This window comes from Pinus tabuliformis, chromosome 3_2, assembly GCF_031772625.1.
Source record: "Pinus tabuliformis cultivar Carrire ecotype Pingquan chromosome 3_2, CPIR1, whole genome shotgun sequence".
Taxonomy (NCBI): domain Eukaryota; kingdom Viridiplantae; phylum Streptophyta; class Pinopsida; order Pinales; family Pinaceae; genus Pinus; species Pinus tabuliformis.
This window is the reverse complement of record NC_142302.1, coordinates 344,156,264-344,178,838: the sequence shown is the minus strand read 5'-3', so window position 1 is coordinate 344,178,838 and position 22,575 is coordinate 344,156,264.

Here is a 22,575-nt window from a genome sequence, read left to right as displayed (position 1 = left end):
TCAGAGGTGTTTCCTCCTTCTTCTTGCTCATAAGGTACTGTTTCCTGATGAGAAAGAATGATTTCTTGGAGAGAAGCTCAACAGACATCTTCAACATATTCATCTACCTCAGAATTGATTTCTTCATTACAAAGTATGCAACAATCCTCAGACAATGAATTCTATGGGTAAAATCTCTTATAGTAGTTATAGAATGATGAATGGAGGGATTTCAAGGAATATATGCTGCCATGAGCTAGTGTTTTAAACCAGATCCTAACCTCTCCCTCTAAAGACAATTTAAATAGCTTCATTTGGACATATTCAAGAAAGAAATCTTGTTCTTCCCTACACTTGTGAAAGTCTTTGAGGTGCTGATCATGTATTTTCTCATATTTCTCATTGAATTTGGGCAAATAGGTGTTCCACTCATGAAATGGAGGGATATGATGAGGAAAACTAGGAATAGTAGAGAAATGTAGTGGTGCATATTGGTTGACCAAGAATGCAGGAATGGCCATCTTGAATGCTGTAGTATAAGTGAGTATGAGGTTGTTTGAAAGGCCAGGATGATCATAACAGAGATCTGGACAATGTAGTTGCCAAGATATCTACCGTAGATTTTCCAGTGGAGTCGGAAAGGTGAGAGATCTTCATCCCACACTTCCTATGCTCACCTATCATGAGGAAATGAATTGTTTTGTTGTACCCAGGGAAAAATATTCTAATGCATTCCCTGACAACGACGCCAGAAGATGTTGTGGCTAAATCTTGCACCTTGCATCACATGGCAAAGATTAACCTCCTAGAGACAACCTCAGGTTGATTTTATACTAGTGCCTAGGACATATTAGGTAGAGGAGTGCTTGTGAGATGGTTTGAAAGGGGTGTGCAACGCTCCAATTGTCACGAAATTGAGATGGTGGTCAAAGGGTTTATTTCTGATTTTATGTGCATTTAATGAGGGAATTTCAGGCTAACTTAAGGATTTAAGTGCAAGGGGTGTATGAGACAAACTCAAAGAGGAATGAATTCTTCTTTTGCTAACCTACACATGGAAATGGAATAGTTTGAACTGAAATTGTTGTGGCGATGGAGAAAGGTATGAGAAGGAGGAAATCAATTGGAGAAGGATGTGAAAACAGAATCTTCAGTCATTAATTTCTAGCAGAAATGTGAAAGAAGAATAAGGTGGAATGGGAGCAACATAGGGAGTTGTTTAAGTACTTCAAGATGCATGTGATAGGTACTAGACTCTTCTAAATAGTCAAGGGTAAATCTGAGTAATTATAGGCGTTGTAAACTGTTACTTAATAGGAGAAAATCTAGAAAACGGGTGTTGTATTGCTAGCAGGAAAATTAAACAAATCTATAATTATGCAGGTACTGTTGGAAACCTCATAGTGAAGGTAAATCCACAAATGAGCCAGAAGTAAACATATCTTCATTTATATTTTTAATAAATGAAACATATAGAATTGGAATCACAAAGGGAGGACTTACTGTATATTCACATGTTCGGAATCAATAGAGGAAAATGCCATATACTTCAAAGGTCCAGTAACCATTCCTTTATTAAGTCTTCAAGTGAGTAAAGCCCTCATTACAAGTAGATTGAGTTAAATCGACTCATAGAGATTAGCCCTCACGGGTCTGATAATATCTACAACTAGAAATCCTAACCCCTAAAAAACCAACCTCCCTTTACAATATTGTTTTGGCCCTTTTATAAGAGGGGAAGGGGAGGTTTTCATTAATGTTTACAAGAAAAATCCAAGTCTGAGCCCTCAACTGTCATGCAAGACGAGCTGTTGCAGCTCTGTCAAGATTTGCCCCCCCCGAAAAATGATTACAACAACGCTAAATCCCCTTTTCAAAAAATTCAATCATTAATACAAAGAGGAAGAGGATAAGAGAAATGAAGGAGGTGGTGTCTTGCTGATGTTTCAATGGAAGCCACTTGTTAAGCCACGTTCTTGTTGTTCTGAGATTCCTTCGATGGTTTAAGGCAGTTTGGTGGACGTTGAGTCATTTCAACAGTGAAAATCAATTTGGCACTCACTGATAAGGTATGGTAGGCCGCCATACTTCATTAATTCCCATTGGCTACCCCCTCGATCTGTGAAGAGCCACTATGGAATGTTACATTGCGGGTCAGTGGGTTTTAAACCATTGAAATCAATGAACATACGGGTTTTTCTTTTTAAATAATTCTTAGGCCCCCTTTGATAACCCCTTTGTGAATTTCTGCATATGACCATAGGCGATGACCAAGAGCCCATATGTAAAGCGCTTAGGGATCTCCATAACGTGAGGGGAATTATTTTTCCTTATATTGCAATGAAACCCTTATTAGCAGATTTCCCATACCCAAAATATTTATAGATTGTAGCTTATAATTTATTGCATCTGGGAGAAACCCCACATGTCACAATCAATGCTTCTCTGTTGTTTTGCATATTTTAACCTTTAGCACATTGCGATGACCGATTGTCGATATCTTAGTGACATCATTATTGACATTATCACTGCCACGTGTCACCTTGTGAGTGGTGCCACGTGGCTCTCAGAAACAGGCCCATAGGACCCTTGAAAATGTCAAAAATGAGTGACATGTGTTCCCTGCCACACCATTCTCCTTACCTGCCACATCATCATTAACATCACCTGCAACATCAATTCCACGGACCAATGAGAAGTCGCCACGTGGCCCCCTTGAGGAGAGAGAAAAGGTTGACCAAGGCCTTGTTTTTCCATGCTTTCCTTTGTATTTTGAAAATCGTCCCTCCCGACGATTTTGGTCTATATCGCAATATCGACCCTTGCTGTGGTCTTTGAACTCTTATAACTTCGCTGATCACCGATTGCAATATTCAGGATTGCGAATTGAAATCGGCCTTATGAACCACCGATAAATCTTAAGTTTGAGCCCTAGGAAACACTGATATGTGGGATTGCGATATTTCCGATAATTCGGATGTGGGGCCCTTATTAACCAAACTGTGATCTTTTATCACGCCTGGGAAAAATCTCGCAAATCACAATCGGCCCTAGCATCCATCGATGAACCTTAAGTGTGTGCCTCTTGATTTTGCCGATGGCCGATATGCCAATATGCCTCCACTATCCTGATTGCAACTTCTCTCTCCAACACTTAGCCATATTTTACCATTTTCATGCTTTCAGGGCTTTCCAAAGGGATTCTTCAATTGAGTGTATCTTTTGATCTAGGAACCCTTTTCTGAACTTCTTTATACCATTGGAAAACTCTTTCCGAGAAATAGGCCATAGGAGGGGAGGGGTGGGGGAGTCAGATCAAGCTTTGATAGCTTCTGAGACTAAATAATCAACCTCAAACATCACTGCTATTTGACTCTCTGAAGAAACTTGTGACTGAATAGCAGTGAGTGACAACATTGGCTCCTTCTGGGGACAATGCCTTGTTGGCAAGGTGGTGAGAACCTGCAAACCAACCTGCTTCACAATTGGGCATGGAGTCAGTAGTACATGCACTTCAAAAATCAGAAAAATCTCCATAGGACCTTTCTTTATCTATATACATGCAGGAAATAAAACTAGCAACTGAAAGTAAATGCTTAGTTGGTGAGATTATTTATGTATAGTTGTTATCGGGAAATCTAGTGTCCACTTGGAGCTGCTAGTCCCACTAAGACTAGTAGCTATCTTAGAAACAAACAAACTAAAACTACTTTCGCTTTCCTTTATGAGAGGTAGATAATAGGGGAACAAAGGACACCAACCTCAGTCTTGCGCTTAGTTCCTTGCTTGGTTCCTCTCCCTTCTGATAGATCCTTGCCGCTTTTCTTTCATCTACCCAGCTTCAAAGAGCACCTGTGGAATCAAAGCAGCATAATACTATCGAAGAACAAAGATCTACAATCATAAACAATATAGGACCATAAATATATTGACCACACAAATGTATATATCATCAAACATACAAGAATGTGGAGGAAAACTTGAATAACTTTATTAATATCAAGAATAGCAAAGAGGATTACAACCAATTGTTTTGACCCAGAGTCATCCTCCCAGCATGAAAGCCCTTCTTCACCTCATGAAAAGCTTAGATCACCCAACACTATGATATTCCACCAAGAAACCAACAACACTTCCTTACAAGATACAAAATTCCAGCCCCTGGATCTCTAGGATGAGGGATCCATATATAGATGATTGCAGGGGGGTGAGTCAGCTTCTGGGATTTTGATTAGTGTCCTCTCTCTGATAGTTCTTGATTCCACTTGGATATTGATGATCTCTTACTCATCCCTGGGCGAATTCAGAGAGGCAAGTGTTACAGGAGAAGTTTCTGGAAGATTCCATGACGATCCACCTTGCAAACTGTCTCTGCCATTTGTCTACTCTCGCCCATCGCCCCCTACAGAAGGGCTTTCCAGTATGCATCGCACCTTTTTCACTGAGCAGGTGAGATGCATCGCACCCTCTGCACTGGGCAGTCTGTATGGTCCAACTTTGACCAGTTCTGGCAGTTTTCTGTGGAGAACTTCTAGGAGATGATGTAATCAGCTGACCTTGTTCCTTTAGGGTGTGAAGCAACACTTTTAGGAACTTAGGAGCCCTTGGTTTATGGACGTGTATGATTGGGGTTGTAGTGCCCAAAAATGTCTATAACAGTTGCCCCGTAAAGCATGAGGTCGTTAATATTTTGATGTCGGGTGAAATGCTTTATCATGAGGATCCAAAGTTTTTTCGATCTAGAAGGCGACTTGTAATAAGATACAATACAATACATTATCTTCATAATATTTTTCATGATCTAGCTGAGGCGGGCATTCCCATGCTCAGCTTTATAAATTCATTTTCATGTACATAAGACAGACAACCGTCTATGTGGCAGACTGATGATTCTGATAGAGTCATCATCCTTTGATTCGGATGATCATCTGTGCAGCAATGATGTACATTTGATGTCTTTATTTTCCTGAATATATCGCAGCCTGGATGGATGAAACTAGATCCGGGGTCTTCAAACTCGTCCAATCTTCACTCGGAGTACAAGTCGATCCATGTGAAAGATGTTCTGGAGTCGAACATGGAAAGACATTGCCTGATTACCAGCCAATCATGCAAGCTGTTAACAGGCGCGAGAGGAATCACTGATAATGATGATGACCCTCAAGGTACTACAGTACAATTTGCATGGTGTGAAAAAGGGAATTGGCGTCGAACACCACGCAAAGTCTTTCGGTGAAGGCCGTTGACGTAAACCTATCACCAGAAGTGAGAAACTTGCCATTGAGGCATGCAAGCTTCAAAGTACTGAAAGGGTTGTTCCTAAGTTGACTTCTCAGATAATGAGCTGATGTCGACAAGAAGCGACCTGTTGTAGGAGGGCCTTAATGAATCCCACATCTACGACACGGAATGGAGTAAATTATTTTGGAGGAAAAAACGATCTGATGATACAGGGTTCAAGGTGGTGGTCATGAAAGAATGGAGCGTGAATGTATTGCAGCGGATGAGACACAGGTGAATTCTCTGAGCGACTTCTCTTGAACATACCAGCGACACTGACATGGATTGGTAGCATTAACCCCAAATATGGATGGTGCGATGGACCAATGGTGATATGACCGGTGAACGGAATAACCCAACCCGACTCGGATGTGGAGTGAAAGTGTCATGTTCAAGAGTGACTTGCTACCAATAAAGTTTCTTCAAGTTTTCTTCCCAATTTTTCCCCAGTCATTGCTGACCAGTACCTCTTTATTTTTGTCAAGCTTGAGGAGGATAACATATGCTTGTTCTATAATTTTCCCTTCGGGAAAACCCATCGCTATGTTTTAACGAGCCTAGCAACAGTGAAACTCGTTCTTGTCTATATGGACAAGTTTGTCGCTATTTGGTTTTAACGAGTTTAACGACAAAGATAACTCGATCCTTTTCAATTTTAGAGAGTCTGAAAGGAACGTAAAGGAAACTCCAATAATCCTTTTTCATCATATAATCCCTTAAGTCCGAAAAAGTATAAAATAATACGAAAGGGATGAATTTTTGGTAATTTTAACGAGCCGAACAAAACAAGCGCTCGATCTTTTTGTGTAATAATCCCTCAGATCCAAAAAGATTAAAATCTAGAGGAGGGATAGCACTCCCTGTAGCTTTAACGAGCTGGAGAGGCCAATTACTTGACAATCTTTTCATATTTTACGAGTCAGATGAAAAGAGCTTAAAGGAGACTCGTTTTTTGAGGAACGAGTGATAATTTCAAGTAGCAGCTGATTCCAGGTAAGATTTGGAATTTTCCAATCACGACAGTGTCACAAGGATGGCTAACAGGATCACTCTTCGCGGTTGTTCCTCAAAAGGGGTAAATAATCAAATGGAGGTGAAAGATCGGCTAAAATAGAGTGGAGGTGATGGTAAGAATGCAACCAGGGCTCAAAAGCTGATGATAATGCATTAACAATGGTTATTTACCGGGGATTGGTTCATTTTTTAATGAGCTTAAACTCTGGGGAAACATTTGCTCATTGCTAAGGTTTAATTTTTAACGAGCTTGAACTTCACATAAAAACTGCTCGTGATAATGGTCATTGATTATTTGATTTTACCGCTAACCACTTTGTTCCTTCAAAGGTTGTACTGCCTGTTTAATTGCTTCATCAAACCAATTAGAAATGAACAATATATGGCGGTGACTTGTTATCACCAGCATCATTAGACTAGGGTGCCCCCTAGCATTTTGAGTTTTGGGTCATCTGACTGATTTTGTCTTGGTTACAGAACATTATGTACAAACCATAAACAATTATATATATATTTTTGATTTTCGGAGCTTTATTTTGGTTAAGTTACGTAATCTTGATGCAAATAGTGATGAAATGCTTCTTTTATAAATGTTGCAAATGTCTATCTAACACATAATTTGCCAATGAGTCCGTTAATGTGTTTAAGTTTCTGGAAATATGCTGATATTTAATAGAATCAAACTGCCTTTCCAAAATCTTGACCCTTAGGAACATGCGATAGATAGCTGGATTCCGCACGGAGTAGATACCGATGAGTTGTAGGATGACGAGTTGTGAGTCTAGCTTGACGATGAGTCGGTGTATGTCACGTGTGATGGCATCAGAGAGGAGCTCTATCAACGCGCTGTATTCAGCAATATTGTTCATTGATCGACCAATACATACCCCTCTGAAACTCACTAACTCGCCGCTTGGATCGAAGATAGCCCAGGCCGCAGAAGATAGGTTCCGCGAACTACGACTCGCCCCGTCGGCATATCCAACAAATGATTCCAATAGGTTCGACATCTGCAACAAATGTGAAAGTGGATCACTTAACCAAAACGATTACCCTTAGCGAAAACAAAAATGTAACAAAAGCATAGGGGTTACTATCTTGAGTCAAGCATAGTAACGCTTAAGGTACAACCTGTTGCGGGGTTGCGCCAATGGTATCCCATCATAATCCACTAACTCGTAGGATCCTTTTGCTAGTACACGCTTAACAATATAGGGGCCCATCCATAAATACTTGAACTTACCTGCTCCCAATTTATCAGATTCCTGGTCGTAAAGTAAGACCAGGTCAACTTCTGAGAAGACACGGGGTTTGACATTCTTGTCGAACTGCGCCTTGACTCGTTTCTTATGGGATTCGTTAGCCCAAGTGGCATCATGCCGGGTTTCATCCAATTGGATTAGTTCCAAGAAACGAGCCTCCTCTTTTGAAGTTCCAGGGAGAAGGTCGACCGCGAGTTTGAGGGACGAGATTTCACACTGAACTGGTAAGATTACTTCCAGGCCATACACCAGTTGAAAGGGTGTAAACCCGGTTGCATTCCTCACCGATGTCCGGTATGCCCACAAGGCTGAGTACAGGATCAGGTGCCAACTTCTTTTGTGGACTCCGATCATCCTTTGCAGCATCCACTTCAGGACCTTGTTGATTGCCTCAACTTGTCCGTTGGCCTACGGATAATACGGAGTAGAGCTGTCATGGGACAACCCTAATTTGGCAGCCAACTCAACCATCATGTGATTGCGAAAATGCGATCCATGATCTGTGACTATGGCCCGTGGAACGCTGAATTTGGAGACTACATGATTGAAAAAGAAGAGGGCAGCTGTTTTGTCGCTGTTGTTTAATGTAGGCATCGCCTCGGCCCATTTGGTAAAATAGTCTACTGCGACTATGATATACCCATGCCCCCCAGTCAAGGTGGGGTTACATGTCATGAAATCTATGCCCCATTTGGCAAATGGCCCAACAACAACTACTGGTTGCAGAGGTGTGGGTGGTATTCTGGTTTTTCGATCAAAGATTTGACATGCATGGCAACTTCTGACTGCGGTTATGCAATCTTTGAACATTGTTGGCCAGAAGTATCCTGCTCGTAAAATCTTTTGCACCGTAGCGTAACCAGATTGATGCCCCCCACACGCGCCTGAATGGAAATCATTCAGGACTTTTTCGGCCTCCTCGTGGGTGAGGCACCTCCTCAGAACTGTATCGACACCACGACGGTAAAGTGTATCACCGATGATCATGTAGTCTTTTGCTTGGTATCGAATGCGTCGTTGTTCCGAGCGGGAGGTATTAGACCTATATGTTTGGGTTTGGAGATAGATTATTATGTCTCCATACCATGAATTGCTTGAAGATATTAGAAACAAAGATTCATCCACGATCGCTTCTTCTGATGTTGCATCGTTGGACGACGATGGGAGATCGCATAGTAACTCCGCGAAAACCAGGGATTTCTTCGATTTGGATTTTATAAATTCCAAATCAAACTCTTGTAGAATTGCTATCTATTTTGAATATTTGCCCCCCAGCAACTGTCGCGACAATATATAAGTCATGGGGTTTCCTTCTGACAAAATGGTAGTTTTTTGAAAGAGGACATAGTGTCGAAATCTCTGTATCGCTTGAATTGCTGCAAAAGCTAGATTTTCAACGTAGGAGTACTTTCTTTCTGTATCATTTAAGTTTCTACTCAAATAATATATAGGATGTTCAATTCCATTTTCTTCTTGAACTAAAACCATTGCGATGGTCGTATCTACTGCAGCTAGATACAGGTTAAAGCCTTTTTGATAATCAGGAGCGTACATTAATAATGCTTTTATTAGGGATTCTTTTAAAGCATAAAAGGAATCTTGTGCGACCTGATCCTAGACGAAGGGTACTTCTTTTTTCAATAGACGAGTATAACCTTTAGCAAGTTCAGCGTAATTTGGAATGAACCTCCTCAGAAAGTTTTCTTTCCCTTGGAGTTTCTGAATCTGAAGCAAATTTGAAGGTGGAGGCAAATTAATGATTGCCTGAACCTTACATGGGTCGAGACGAATCTCGTCCTTTGAGACCACAAAGCCATGTAAATGACCAGAACTGACACAGAACACACATTTGTGTGGATTGAGTCGTACCTTGTAGTGTTGGCAATGTAAAAATATCGCTCTCAAATGTAGCGGATGATCAGTCTGCTTTCGCGAATGAGCCAGAAGATCGTTGAGATATGGTTGAACGATGTTTTTGATGTCGTGGAAGGCATAATTAATTGCCCTCTGAAATGTTGCCCCTGTGTTCTTTAAACCAAAGGGTAGCTTGCGATACGCAAATGTGCCCCACAGACAAATAAATGCAGTATTTTACTGGTCCTGTGGGCGGATATTTATTTGATTATACCTGGAAAATCCATCCATAAATGAAAAGATTTCACATCTGGTGCATTCATCAATTATCTGGTCAATGAAGGGTGTAGGGTAGTTGTCTTTCGGACAAGCTTGATTTACATCCCTATAATCGACGCACACTCTAATCGTTCCTTGTTTTTTCATTATAGGAACAATATTCGATACCCAATCGGTTAGAGGAACCAGGTAAATAAAACTAGCATGGAGAAGTTTTTCAACTTTTGCCTTGATGGCAGCGGCTTTCTTGGGGTGCACCTGCCGTAGCCGCTGTCGTACCGGTTTGACATCTGGATACATCTTAATTTCGTGTTCAACTATGCTCAAGTCAATGCTTGGCATTTCATCATACGACCAAGCAAAGACATCTCTGAACTCGCGAAAAAGAGCGTTATATATTTCCAGTTCTGAAGGAGAACATGATTTGCCGACATGAATATTCTCTACAACATTTGTTTTGGTCGAGATATTTATGGCGATAGTCTCTTCAATATTGGACAAGTTTCATTCGGAATCCACCGTGTTTACAGTATTTGATAGAAAATCAAAAACTGAGGGATGATGAAGGTCACTAGGAGTATCTTCCTTGTAATCTGGAAGATGGGAATGATGGTGGTAATCTTCCCATGGTGCCTCGTCAATCATCATTGACTGAACAATTCCTTTGTCTGTAGAATGTACTTGCGACCAAGGATCTGAAGGGGTACCATATTCCTTAGACCTATCTATCCAAACGCTTGATGAGCGTTGATTTGGGTTTGCCTCCCATGCCAAAAACATTGATTGCTACAAGATTTCTATTGGGCTTGGAGGCAATACCTACAGATGATCCATGTTAATATCATTTTCAGAGATCTTTTGAATAGAAGATATCATATTGCAGGTTCCCACCGTTGCCACTTCTGCCAGATTGATTGGAGGCGGTAGGGCAAAAGTCCCCATTAATATAGGGTCTTTTAGTAGGCCTACTCCGATATTTTGAAGCAAATGAGGGCTTCCATGGATCATCGAAATGCTTCCCGTAACTTGTGAACTGTTGGGGAGAAATGTTTGTTGGTCGACGATTGTAATTCCTCCTTGACAAGGAAATGCAATCTTCCTGAAGTAGGTCGACACAACGGTAGCCATAACATATATCCAGGGCCTTCCCAGTAGGATGTTGTAATCGAGGTTTCCGTTGACCACTTCAACATCAATTTCTACCGTTTTGCCCCCAGTTCGACTTGCAAGTTACTTAAAATCCCATATGGGGTGTATGTTCGTCCATCAAATGCTTTTAATGTCGTCGAAGATTGCGACAAGGGTGGAGATCCTAAATTTTTCCAGCAACTCATCGAGATAATACATGTAGATGCCCCCTCATCAATAATTGTTCGATGAATAGTTTTGTTGGGGCTTTCACTTGAATCAGGAAAGCTAGTTGAGCTGGTAACTGAGGGTCATATCCTTTGTGATTAAAGGACAAAAGATTGGAATCCATTGGGTCAATCCCACCTATCGTTGATAATAAAGCCTGCTTTTGGGAGGGGCAATTTTGTAGTACCTCAAATGTCGACATAGCAGATGGCGATTGGGCTAGATCCTCCACTATATTATAATGCTGTGCCGCTCTGGCATGAGGATTAACTGTCGATTTGTGTACTCCTCCCTTTGGCAGCTTTATCGTTAGTTCAGGAATGATGGGTGGCACAACTTTGGTCGAAGTTGTTGTCGAACTACTAGGTTGATCATTAGCCTTGTTGTCCGACAGTTGTGGATTCCCGTAATCTTTATTCCTTGTCGATATCAAAGCATCATTTTGCTGCTTCGAAACCAACAACATTAGCACTTGCGACGGGGAAGCATTGTCACTAGCAACCAGATTTGTTCCTGGATTTGGAAACAGTTCAGTCAATACCGCCAAGGTTTTTGAATTCTTGAAGAATTTTCTAAGCTCAGCTTTATATGGATATTCTCTTGTCCAATGATCCTCATCACATATAAGGCATGGACGATTTGGTTTCCTATCTCCAAAAGGGTTTGCAAAAGAATTTTCAGGGGACGACTCCTCCTGTTTCTTCTTCTTCTCTTTCTTTTTCTTCTTGGCTCCTGGTTTCTTGGTTTCTTTGCCTTTGTCAGTCGATATGGCATTCACTTCCGAGGCGAGAAGTTCTTCATTTGAATTTTGACCTGAAACCATACGGGCCTTCTTTGACTTAGCCTTTACGGTTTTCGTGCTGGTCATTGCTATCACGCCGTCCTCGGCATGAGAGTCTTAGTTTGATTTAGGAGAGGGAGCAACGGAAAATTCCGGTCTAGGAGCGTCAGGGATTTTATCGTAGAGCGTGCCAGACTGAGTATAGATCAAATCTAAATATTGCGCATAAGCAATGACTTTCTCTTCAGTGACGACTCCTCCCTTTGCCACATCTTCTGTAATAGAAGGTAACAATGACTTAATAAACCACACAGCCAACAGATGATCAAGAACATATGTTTTTACCATTCTATGACGACGTCGCCACTCATGAATATGATCGGATATGTGAGTGGCCATCGTTTGCTTGAAATTGGTAAGAAGCTCTATTCCCGTTTCATACGTTATGGGTAACTGAAAATGGGTTAAAAAGGTTGTGGCTAGGGTATTGAAGTTATCAAACGAACCTCTAGGCAATCCGATATACCATTTTGCTGCCGACCAGTTAACGTTCGTTGAAAAAGGTGAAGTCTAATCGAATCATCATTTAGAATGTGAGATGAACACCATAGATGAAAGGTCATCACATGATTCAACGGGTCTTCACCCGGATTTCCATTAAATTTAGGGATATCTGACGGAAGTTTATGAGGAATCGCTGGCCACCAAGGGGCATAAGAGATTGGATCGTTTGTTAGCCGATTTAGATCTGGTAACTCTAAAGTTGCCACGAAGGGCAATTGTTGATTCAGGTTCGGTGAAGCATACCCAGGATAAGATGGGATTGCCTGAGCAGTGGGTCTTTGCATACCAGCATAGTGCATTTGATGCTGATAGCTTTGGTAAGGTTGACAGGCATAACCATTATGAAATGGTTGATGTTGACCGTTTTGAATATACGACTGCCCATTACTTGCAAAGACTTAGTGCTCAGATCCTTGGTAAACTTGTCGGAATTGTGGTTGTTGATATTGCACCAGCCATGGTTGTGAGACCATGTGCTGTTGTCCAATACTGGCGGTTTGACCAAGATGAGGGGTAATGGTACCCGTTTGAGCCTGGGTCACTCCAATTAAGGAGCCACTAACCGATGAATGTGGTGGCGTCGCAGGGACAAGGGGCTGTTGGATTGTGACCTGAGAGAATTGATGTTGAAAATGCAACAAGATGATGGAGCTTAGTGAAAAGAAGTCGCCTTCACTAAGTGGGCCCGCAGGCTATTTTTGGCGCAAAGTCTATTTTAGACATATGGATCATGGTCTATGAGTTGCAGGATGATATTTGTGGATGATTGGTCATGTTGGTAAAAATAGATGGACTTCTGTTTTTAGACATATGGGCAGAGTCTATTTTTAGACTGCCAGTTTAAAAATAGAACAGTCGAATATTATTAGCTCTTAATAATATTTGGACTATAAAGATTATCTTATCCTCTTGGAGCACTTTAGTTCGAGCTACGGATGTGGCACATGCAACTGCCAGAAGGAAATACGCTTTTCTTATGGGTCAGTTGAGCTATTGCATGATGGACTTCAGTTAGAACTCAAGTGATTGAGTTTGATGGAGTTGATTGAGGAATTGATGGAGTTGTGTTCAGTTTGACTTGGTTGAACTAGTTGTATTTAGTCTAACTGCAAATACACTAAGGATGAGTGATGTGAATTAATTATTAATTAATTCACTAATTATTAACTCATAAAGCAACTAAAGAATACATCAGTTAACTCAGTGCATGGACAGTTCAATGGAGACAGGTGTTAGAGGTGGAGACTACTATCAGTTGTGACTATAGCTGTGCATGAGATTTTCACAATCAATGATGGAGATTGCCAATGAGGATTGCGCAGTACAAGCCAAGGAAAACGAGCTTGGGATCATTCCTATTCTCACATTGGATTGTGCACTAGAGGTAGGCAGACATCGGAGGAGATTTGAACCTGTGACTTGATTCAGATCTGAGCTAGTTTGTGTGTAGCAGGTGGAGATAGTACTAAGTACTTGTGAGGAGTATTGTACTATGTATTGTTACATGTTCTCTATAATTATAATATACAGATAGTGCAGGGTTTTCAGCTGTATGCTTTCCCTATTACATACTGTTTTAATGTGCGCATTCGATTGATGTTTCATTGTTTTTAATTCCGCAAAATTGATGATCAACGTAGAGGAGGTTATGTATTATGCAGGCATTCCGCAAATAGTGTATAATCAGGATAATATCTATGAATAAGTGTTATATTATTCAAAATTTCTACATGGTATCAGAGCAGAAGTTGATCATCAGATCTATTATTCAGAAAGTGATTACATTTTATTTCTTCAGGTAGAGTCTGTAATCGGGCTAGGTAGCCTCTGGATTCATCCTTCTTTTGGAAGGTGAGATATCCGGTAAAAGCCCATACAGTCAATCTCTGTACGAGAAATACTTTGTTCTCACGAATTTTAGATCAAAAGCGGTTGAGTTTTGAGCTGGTGGAATTCGAATTTGCAGCAGTGTTTTCTTGGTGTCAAAGTTGAAATGTATTTCAACGGATTGCGATTGGAGTATGCCCTTGAAGGAAACTTGAATTATATTGCATGGAAAGACAGGATGGAGGCGGTGTTAGATGACAATGGGTTGAAGGCGTTCATAGAGGCTGAGGTCCCAAAGCCTACTGATGCTGCTCACGTTGAGGCTTGGCAAAAGAAGACAACAAATTGTCAAAGGATTCTGTTGGAGGGCATGAAGGATCACATTATATCCAGCCTACATGGAAAGGCTTCTCCATACTTGATGTGGAAAGCGTTGACAGATTTATTCCAAAGCAAGAGCGACCAGAGGAAGTTGGCGCTCAAGGATAAACTCAGAAACATTAAGTGTGAGAATGGAGACAGTATGCGCAAGTATCTCACGAAGTTCACCCAATGCTGGGATGAGCTGGGAAGTGTGGGGGTAACTATCGATTATGAGGACTTGGTGAGCTTGGCTCTCCTTGGTCTTCCAAAGAGTTGGAATTCCTATTAGGACTCTATCAATGGTCAGGAGAAATTTCCAGGATGGGAGAGACTTTGGTTGGATCTTGTGCAAGAGGAGATCAGGCGAAATACCAGGGACGGATCTTCATCAAAGGCATCTGATGAAGAAAATTGCGCTTTGGTTGCCAAAGCAAAGAAGGGGAAGGAGAAGGTTTCTATTTCTGAATCCAGTTCTTCCAATAATGGGAAGAAGGTTGACAAATCGAAAGTGAGATGCTTTCGTTTTCATGAGGTGGGCCATTATGCTACAAATTGTCCACGGAGGAAATCCAAGAAGGGATCCGAGGAAGGATCTGAAGGTGAGGCACTTGCTTCACAGTTTGAGTTGGATTTCACACTCTTTGCATGCATGGTTTCATCCATGGTGGGAAGTGGTTGGTTTCTTGAAAGTGGAGCTTCTTTCCACATGACCGGTGACAAGAGTTTGTTTAGTACTTTGGAGGAGAAAGATCTCCAGATACTCATAGTGATGGGTAATGATGAGAAGTATAATGTCTTAGGTGTAGGCATGGTTATTTTTCAGAGGGAGCATGGAGCTCGCCTTACCTTGACCGATGTCAAGTATGTACCAGGACTGAAGAGAAACTTGGTGTCGATCGTGATGCTGGAAGACAGAGGCTATGATGTAGTCTTCAGTAAGGGAAAGGTTTTCCTTGGACACATCATCACTAGACAGGTGAAGCAGATTGGTTCACGGGTCAAGAACCTATATGCTCTTGAGGTTAAAGATGCATGCAAAGCCTTGAGCAACGAGGCAACTGATGGAGACTTGGTGGTTGAGAGGGAGCATATATTAACTCTCAACATGCAGAGCCAGAAGAAGTCTCAGACAATTGTGGAGGAGCCACGATTGGTGCAGCAGCTTCAGGGGGTTGTGGAGCAGCCACAACAATGAAAGCTGAGAGGAGATCGAGTAGAGATATCTACTCATGCAGAGACCTCTAGTAGGGGGAAACTTCAAGCCAGGTGGGCTGAGGGATCACATGCAGCCATACCTCCAGGTAGGAGGTGGGGCGATATAGAGTGATCGTCCCAAGGAGGAGGGGCAGGATCCTTGAGGTACCCAACCTCTTGGATGAGACCTTGCTATGGGAGCCCCAATGTGGAGTAGCAGGAACTGACTGATTGGGTAAAGACGTATGCGGATGGAGCGACAGAGAGAGCGACAGTGTAGGGCATCCCAGGACAGCGCATAGCTAGCAGGCTGCAACAATGCGAGAGGCACAAGTGTTTTGCATAGTGCTAGGTGGCACAGAGAAGTGTGCAATGGTGCGAGATGCATGGAGATGTTGCAGTAGCACAGATGTCAAAGAGGGAGCACTTTTCAGTGGCAAGTAGAGCTTCAACATCAGAGTATGTTCCTAGCCCAACAGAGTGGTCAGTTGGGAGTGTTTTTTGTTCCAAGTGTTGTTGGAGCAAGAGGACCGTGAAAATGTGTTGCATGCAGAACATTCTGGAGTTATAGGATAGGGGTTGCAGATAATCCATATCTTGTTGAGAGGGAGTGTTGAAAACGCAACAAGATGATGGAGCTTAGTGAAAAGAAGTCGCCTTCACTAAGTGGGCCCACAGGCTATTTTTGGCGCAAAGTCTATTTTTAGACTATGCCTATTTTTAGACATATGGATCATGGTCTATGAGTTGCAGGAAGCTATTTGTGGATGATTGGTCATGTTGGTAAAAATATATGGACTTCTATTTTTAGACATATGGGCTGAGTCTATTTTTAGACTGCCAGTTTAAAAATAGAACAGTCGAATATTATTAGCTCTTAATAATATTTGGACTATAAACATTATCTTATCCTCTTGGAGCACTTCAGTTCGAGCTACGGATGTGGCACATGCAACTGCCAGAAGGAAATATGCTTTTCTTATGGTTCAGTTGAGCTATTGCATGATGGACTTCAGTTAGAACTCAAGTGATTGAGTTCGGTGGAGTTGATTGAGGAGTTGATGGAGTTGTGTTCAGTTTGACTTGGTTGAACTAGTTGTATTTAGTCTAACTGCAAATACACTAGTGATGAGTGATGTGAATTAATTATTAATTAATTCACTAATTATTAACTCATAAAGCAACTAAAGAATACATCAGTTAAATCAGTGCATGGACAATTCAGTGGAGACAGGTGTTAGAGGTGGAGACTACTATTAGTTGTGACTATAGCTGTGCATGAGATTTGCGCAATCAATGATGGAGATTGCCAATGAGGATTGCAAAATACAAGCCAAGGAAAACGAGCTTGGATCATTCCTATTCTCACATTGGATTGTGCAGTAGAGGCAGGCAGACATTGGAGGAGATTTGAACCTGTGACTTGATTCAGATCTGAGCTAGTTTATGTGTAGCAGGTGGAGATAGTACTGAGTACTTGTGAGGAGTATTGTACTATGTATTGTTACATGTTCTCTATCATTATAATATACAGATAGTGCGGGGTTTTCAACTGTATGCTTTCCCCATTACATACTGTGTTAATGTGCGCATGCGATTGATGTTTCATTGTTTTTAATTTCGCAAAATTGATGATCAACGTAGAGGAGGTTATGTATTATGCATGCATTCCACAAATAGTGTATAATCAGGATAATCTCTATGAATAAGTGTTATATTATTCAAAATCTCTGTTACACTAAAATATCGTGACCATGATTATTTGCAGTCAGTATGGGTCTATCATCACTTGTACTGTCCTCCTAAGCAAGTCTAAGACCTCAGCTCTTCAAATCAAGCTTTAGAAGTGGGAGAAAGACATTAAAAATCAATGTAACTCTGGTTCCGCACTTTCTCTCATGGTCACCTGCGGTCCCGCACCTTCTGTGTACAAAAGCTGCGTACCTACCCACTCTGTTCTTAAAGGTGTAGGTGCGGACCCCTGTGAAAGTCAAAAGGCGCAAGTTTTATCTTAAAAAACTCACTTTGGGTTAATTCTAGAGTTTTCTAGAAGGAATTTTGACGTGGATTGTTCGCTCTGAGGTGGTTCATGCATCCCAAAAGAGAAGGAGCTAATCCCTTGACTAAAGGAGCTATCCATTTGAAGGAGGGTTTTATCCCTTTGAAGGAGGACCTAGTAACTTCCCTCCATTGCACTATAAATACAGGGATTGGGGTGAGGAATAAGGAGGTTAGAAGCTAAACATTTTGAGGGTAAATGCTGGTGATATTAAGACTCTTTGGTTGAGCTTGAGAGGAGAGATCACATACCTCTTGGTTCCATTATAGAGTGAGTGAAACTTGTCAAAGTAGAGGAGACATCTTGTTGGACCCTAGGAGGAGCTTGTACAGCGTCAAGGCAAAGGTTGTAAAGTTCTTCTTCTTTTGAATCAATACAATCAAACTCATTTTTCTCAACAAGTATCTTATGTTATTTGTTTCATGGACTCCTTGACTTTCATGTTAAATATGTTTTATGCAATTGGTTTTTCAGGTTCTATTTAATGTGTTTGCCTTGTTTGTGTTTGCAGATTCGTGAAAAGGAGCTCATTTGGATCAAAGGAGCGAGGGCATCCACAAGCTTGCGTTGGACCAAAGGTAGGCTCTAAAAACACTTGTTTGCTATTGTTTATTGAAGCATATTTAGAGAAAGATAGTGTCTGGTTGGTTTGCCTGTCGTTAGGTCTTCTTTAGATTCTAGGAAGGTCTATCTTGTCCGCAAGATCGACTCATTCTGCGTGATAAAATGGCGATTCCACTGGGGACTTGATTGTTTTCTTTGTCTATACTTTGACCTGAGAAACTGTATTTTCTGTTTCTGTTTTTGACTTGATGATTGTGGGATTGGGTGAATTTAGTTAATTTTGAGTTAGTTTTCATTTTTCATAGTTTTGGGAGAGGTACGCACCCTCTGAGTTAAGCACAGTGCGTACTTGTACGCACTTTTGCTTTGTGCACAGAGCGTGGATGCACATGTGTAAACAGGTTGGCTGCGTACCCTGTCAAAAATTTGAAAAATTTTAAATTTTTCTCTTTTTTATCAGTTTAGAATTTGTTTATAGGTTTTAGCCATTTCCCAGACCTGCTTGTTCACTGTCAAAAGATTTCCTTGGTTTAATTTCATTAGCATTAGGGTTTTAGGTGGAATTCCTAGGAATTTTGCTTGTTGGGTTTGTTTTTCGTTTTTGGTTGTGTAGTGGCTCTGAGCTTAGAAGCCGTAGGGACCTCAGATTACCTTGGTGTCTACTAGTCTTCTTATGAGTCTGACCATTTATGAAATCTCCCCTTGTTGAGGAATCCGCTTTGAGTTTTCTCATTTCAAAATTTCGAAAAGCTTGTAGTTGAAAGTTTGGAATTTTCATTTAAAAAAAAAAAGAAAATGAAAGATTGGTTATTTTTTGACTAATTGTGATTCTGCATAAATTAGTCCTTAGCTCACATTTAGCTAAGTAAAACATCCTCAAAAAGACTTTTAGTAGGCTTTGACTTCAAGTAGCTTTTTATATAGTTTGTAGCTCTCAAAGTTAGTCATTTTCATTAGTTTTGAGTGTTTTATTTACAAAATATAAAAAATCTCTTTTGGAAAAGTTTGTTTTTTGTAGTGATTGAGTGCTTTGAAAAGAAAAGGGAAATTTGTGTGAAATAGCTAGTTGTCTTGTTTTGAGTGCTTTGGAAAGGAAAAGCTCTTCTTTCAATTTGTTTAATTGAGAAAGATTTGTGTTTACGAAGTATTTGCATTCTCAAACTCTTTCTTAGTTTAGAAGTTCATCGAAGAGAAAATATTGTCTAAATCATCTTAGGTGCATCTTTTTAGTGATTTCGAGTCGAGTCTTTACACCACGAGTTTCATCTCCGCCACCTCTTGACTTAAACAACAACCACTAAAATTAACGCTTAAAGTAAAATTCACCTAGTAACATTTTATTTCTAGGGCTCTGATACACCAACTTATCTTAGGCTAGTGTCTTGGAGTAGGAGAGTAATTAACTCTCCAAGACAGTAAAAACAAACAAGTAGCTGTATCTTGTGGTAGGAAGAAATCCAATTGTTGCATTTATGCTCTGGGAAAGCTCCTCTTAAAGGAGAAGCACTAGATCGTGTCCGAACCAGTGTGGGAATCAATCCTTCCTCATTGGGAACGACGCCAGATATTCACGTATTAAAAACGGTAAACTTCGGATTAACCATTGTCGAGGAGCCTGGGGTCACTTGTTGGTAAACCTTGGATTATGTCAAGGAGCCTTCAAGGGGATTGAGCTTGCTACTCTGCCCTTGCGTGCGTATCAGATCGTAGACTGTTCCCCCAGGTGTATTTGTCTCAGTTGGTAGCCTTAGTGACCATATTCTTCCTAAGGTGACAGTGGTGGGAAGATCCCACTGTACGTGGAGCAGACGTCGGCTAGACTCACTTGGATTTTCTGGGGGGTTCACTTCACTCGAGACGGTTAAGTGGAGGAACTTGGTCCAGTCTATTCATTAAGCAGGTTGTCAGGGTAACTGTTCCAACCGCCATTTCTGTACTGAATTCTGCGACGTTGGATTTCATCACCAACTAGTGTTTTCGGTCCGGAAAGTTACTGTTTGTGTGTGTTTGATCTCTAGATTCTTTAGGCATGTGATTCAAATTTGTTTGGTTCTTTAGAGGCTTTAGGTGGTTTTCATTGAGATTTTACTTTGTTTGCGTGTGAAGTAGTTAAAAGTTTTTAACTATGGCTGAATTACCAAGACAGTCCCGTAGACTTCGGGGCCAGTCTCCTGAGTTTGTAACCGTGGCTGATTTACTGAGGAAGTCCCGTAGACTTCGGGGCCAACCTCCTGAAGAAGTCCCGAGCCAGCTTGAAGGCTTGAAAGTCCTCGTAACTCCTAGTGGTAGTAAAGTTGGGTCACCTGAAGAAGGAGAGTCTTCATTGGTTGTACATCCTGATTACCAAACTCTAGTAACAGGTTATAATCCTGAATCTATTTCGGTTTCTGAACTTGCTGGTAGCTTTTCATCTACTAGTGATATAGGTGAAGAACTTGAGATATCTGAACCTGTTACTCCAACATCGGGGTTTGTCTCTCCAACTTCTAGTGGTCCTAATTCACCTAGGGTAGAAAGAGTAATCACCGAAAATCTTCCTTCTAGTTTGATAGCTATTGAAGAACTTGCTCCGAAAGAAGAAGTAGGCATCCCTATCCCTGAAAATCAACCTGTTATTGATCTAAGGGAGCATGAATCAATTTTTTACAGTCCACCTAGAAGTACTACTTGGTATCTTTCTTTGACTAATTATTTGGAAAACCCAGTGTTAAGTTTTTCACCACCTCGTACTCCTTATCATCCTAGAGGTTTTTATACTCCCGTAAATATGTCAGGTCAGTCGTCCATTTTTACTCATTCGCCTGAATCTTTTTTGTACGACGGTCCTTCTGTTCCCTCTGGGTATCAGTCACTTTCTGGTACTGTTTCGGGAGCATCTCCTCAACCCATTGAACAAGGGTTATTCACTGGAAGTAATGGTGCAAAGCCGTTGAGCGTAGAAGACATTCTTATGATGTCAGGTTCTATTCCCAATTCTCAACCTCAAGGTGGCCAGTTACCGCCTGGGGGGCAGCCTCAATTAACGCCTGGGGGGCAACCTCAAGGTACACAATTTGCATCTGGGGGGCAACCTCAAGGACAGTACATACCTACGGTACAATACGTTCCTCAAGGTCAACCCCAGACTCAATATGCACCCCAAGGTCAACCCCAGTATCAATTTATACCGCAAGGTCAACCCCAGTATCAGTACGTGCCTCAGGGGTATCTACCCCAAGGTCAGTACTCGAACCAAGGTTTCCAACCACCCCAAGGTCAATCTTATGTTCAAGGAATGGGAAATTTACCTTTCAATTATCAATCCTACCCTCAACCCGGTTATGGTCCTCAATATTCTCAACCTGTTATGGGTCAGTACCCCGGAATGAACATAGTGTGGGATCCATCGCAAACTCAACAGGTGTTGCAGCCAAGTGTACAGTTGTCATCTCAAACTGGACAAGCCTTAGTTTCTGGTTCACCCCAGCAACCAGTCCAGTCTGACATTCAAACTTCTGTACCCTCGGTAGTTTCTCAGTCTGGGCCTACTGCGCCTCGTACTCCATCTCAAACGACTGCTGCAACTGCCGCAACATCTGTTCAATCTACCCCACCTACTTCTGGAGTATCGACAGCTCCGGTTTCTACTGTTCCTATATCTACTCCTCAGACATCTTTACCACCGTCTGGATCCACGATTCAAACTACGGTTCAGATGCCTGTAGGACAACCTGGTTTAAGTACGGTTGTCACAAGTCAACCTCAATTCACCTATCAACCGTAACAGGGACAGTACCAATTCGGTCCTGCTGTCCAGCAGCCAGTTTATCAGTATCAACCGTATCCTGGGTACACTTATCAACAACCTCAACAACCCCAGTATGGTCCGGTTAATCCTAGTTTTCCGGGAGGATACACTATCCCGAATGCGATTCCTATTCCTAGTTATCCCGGATATCCTCCTCCTGGGGCTGGCCTCATAACCCAGAGTTTTAGGGATCCTAATTGGCAGTTACCATTTATCGCAACTTTGGACTTACCTGATTTGTCGTGCCTAACGAACGATCCGATTAATCATCTTCCGTTTTGGCCGCCAATGCCGAATAAGTTGCCCAGTGACATTCCCAAGTTCGAAGGTAAATCTGGAGAGGACCCATCGAACCATGTGATGACTTACCACCTCTGGTGTGCGTGTAACTCCATCACAGATGATTCGATCC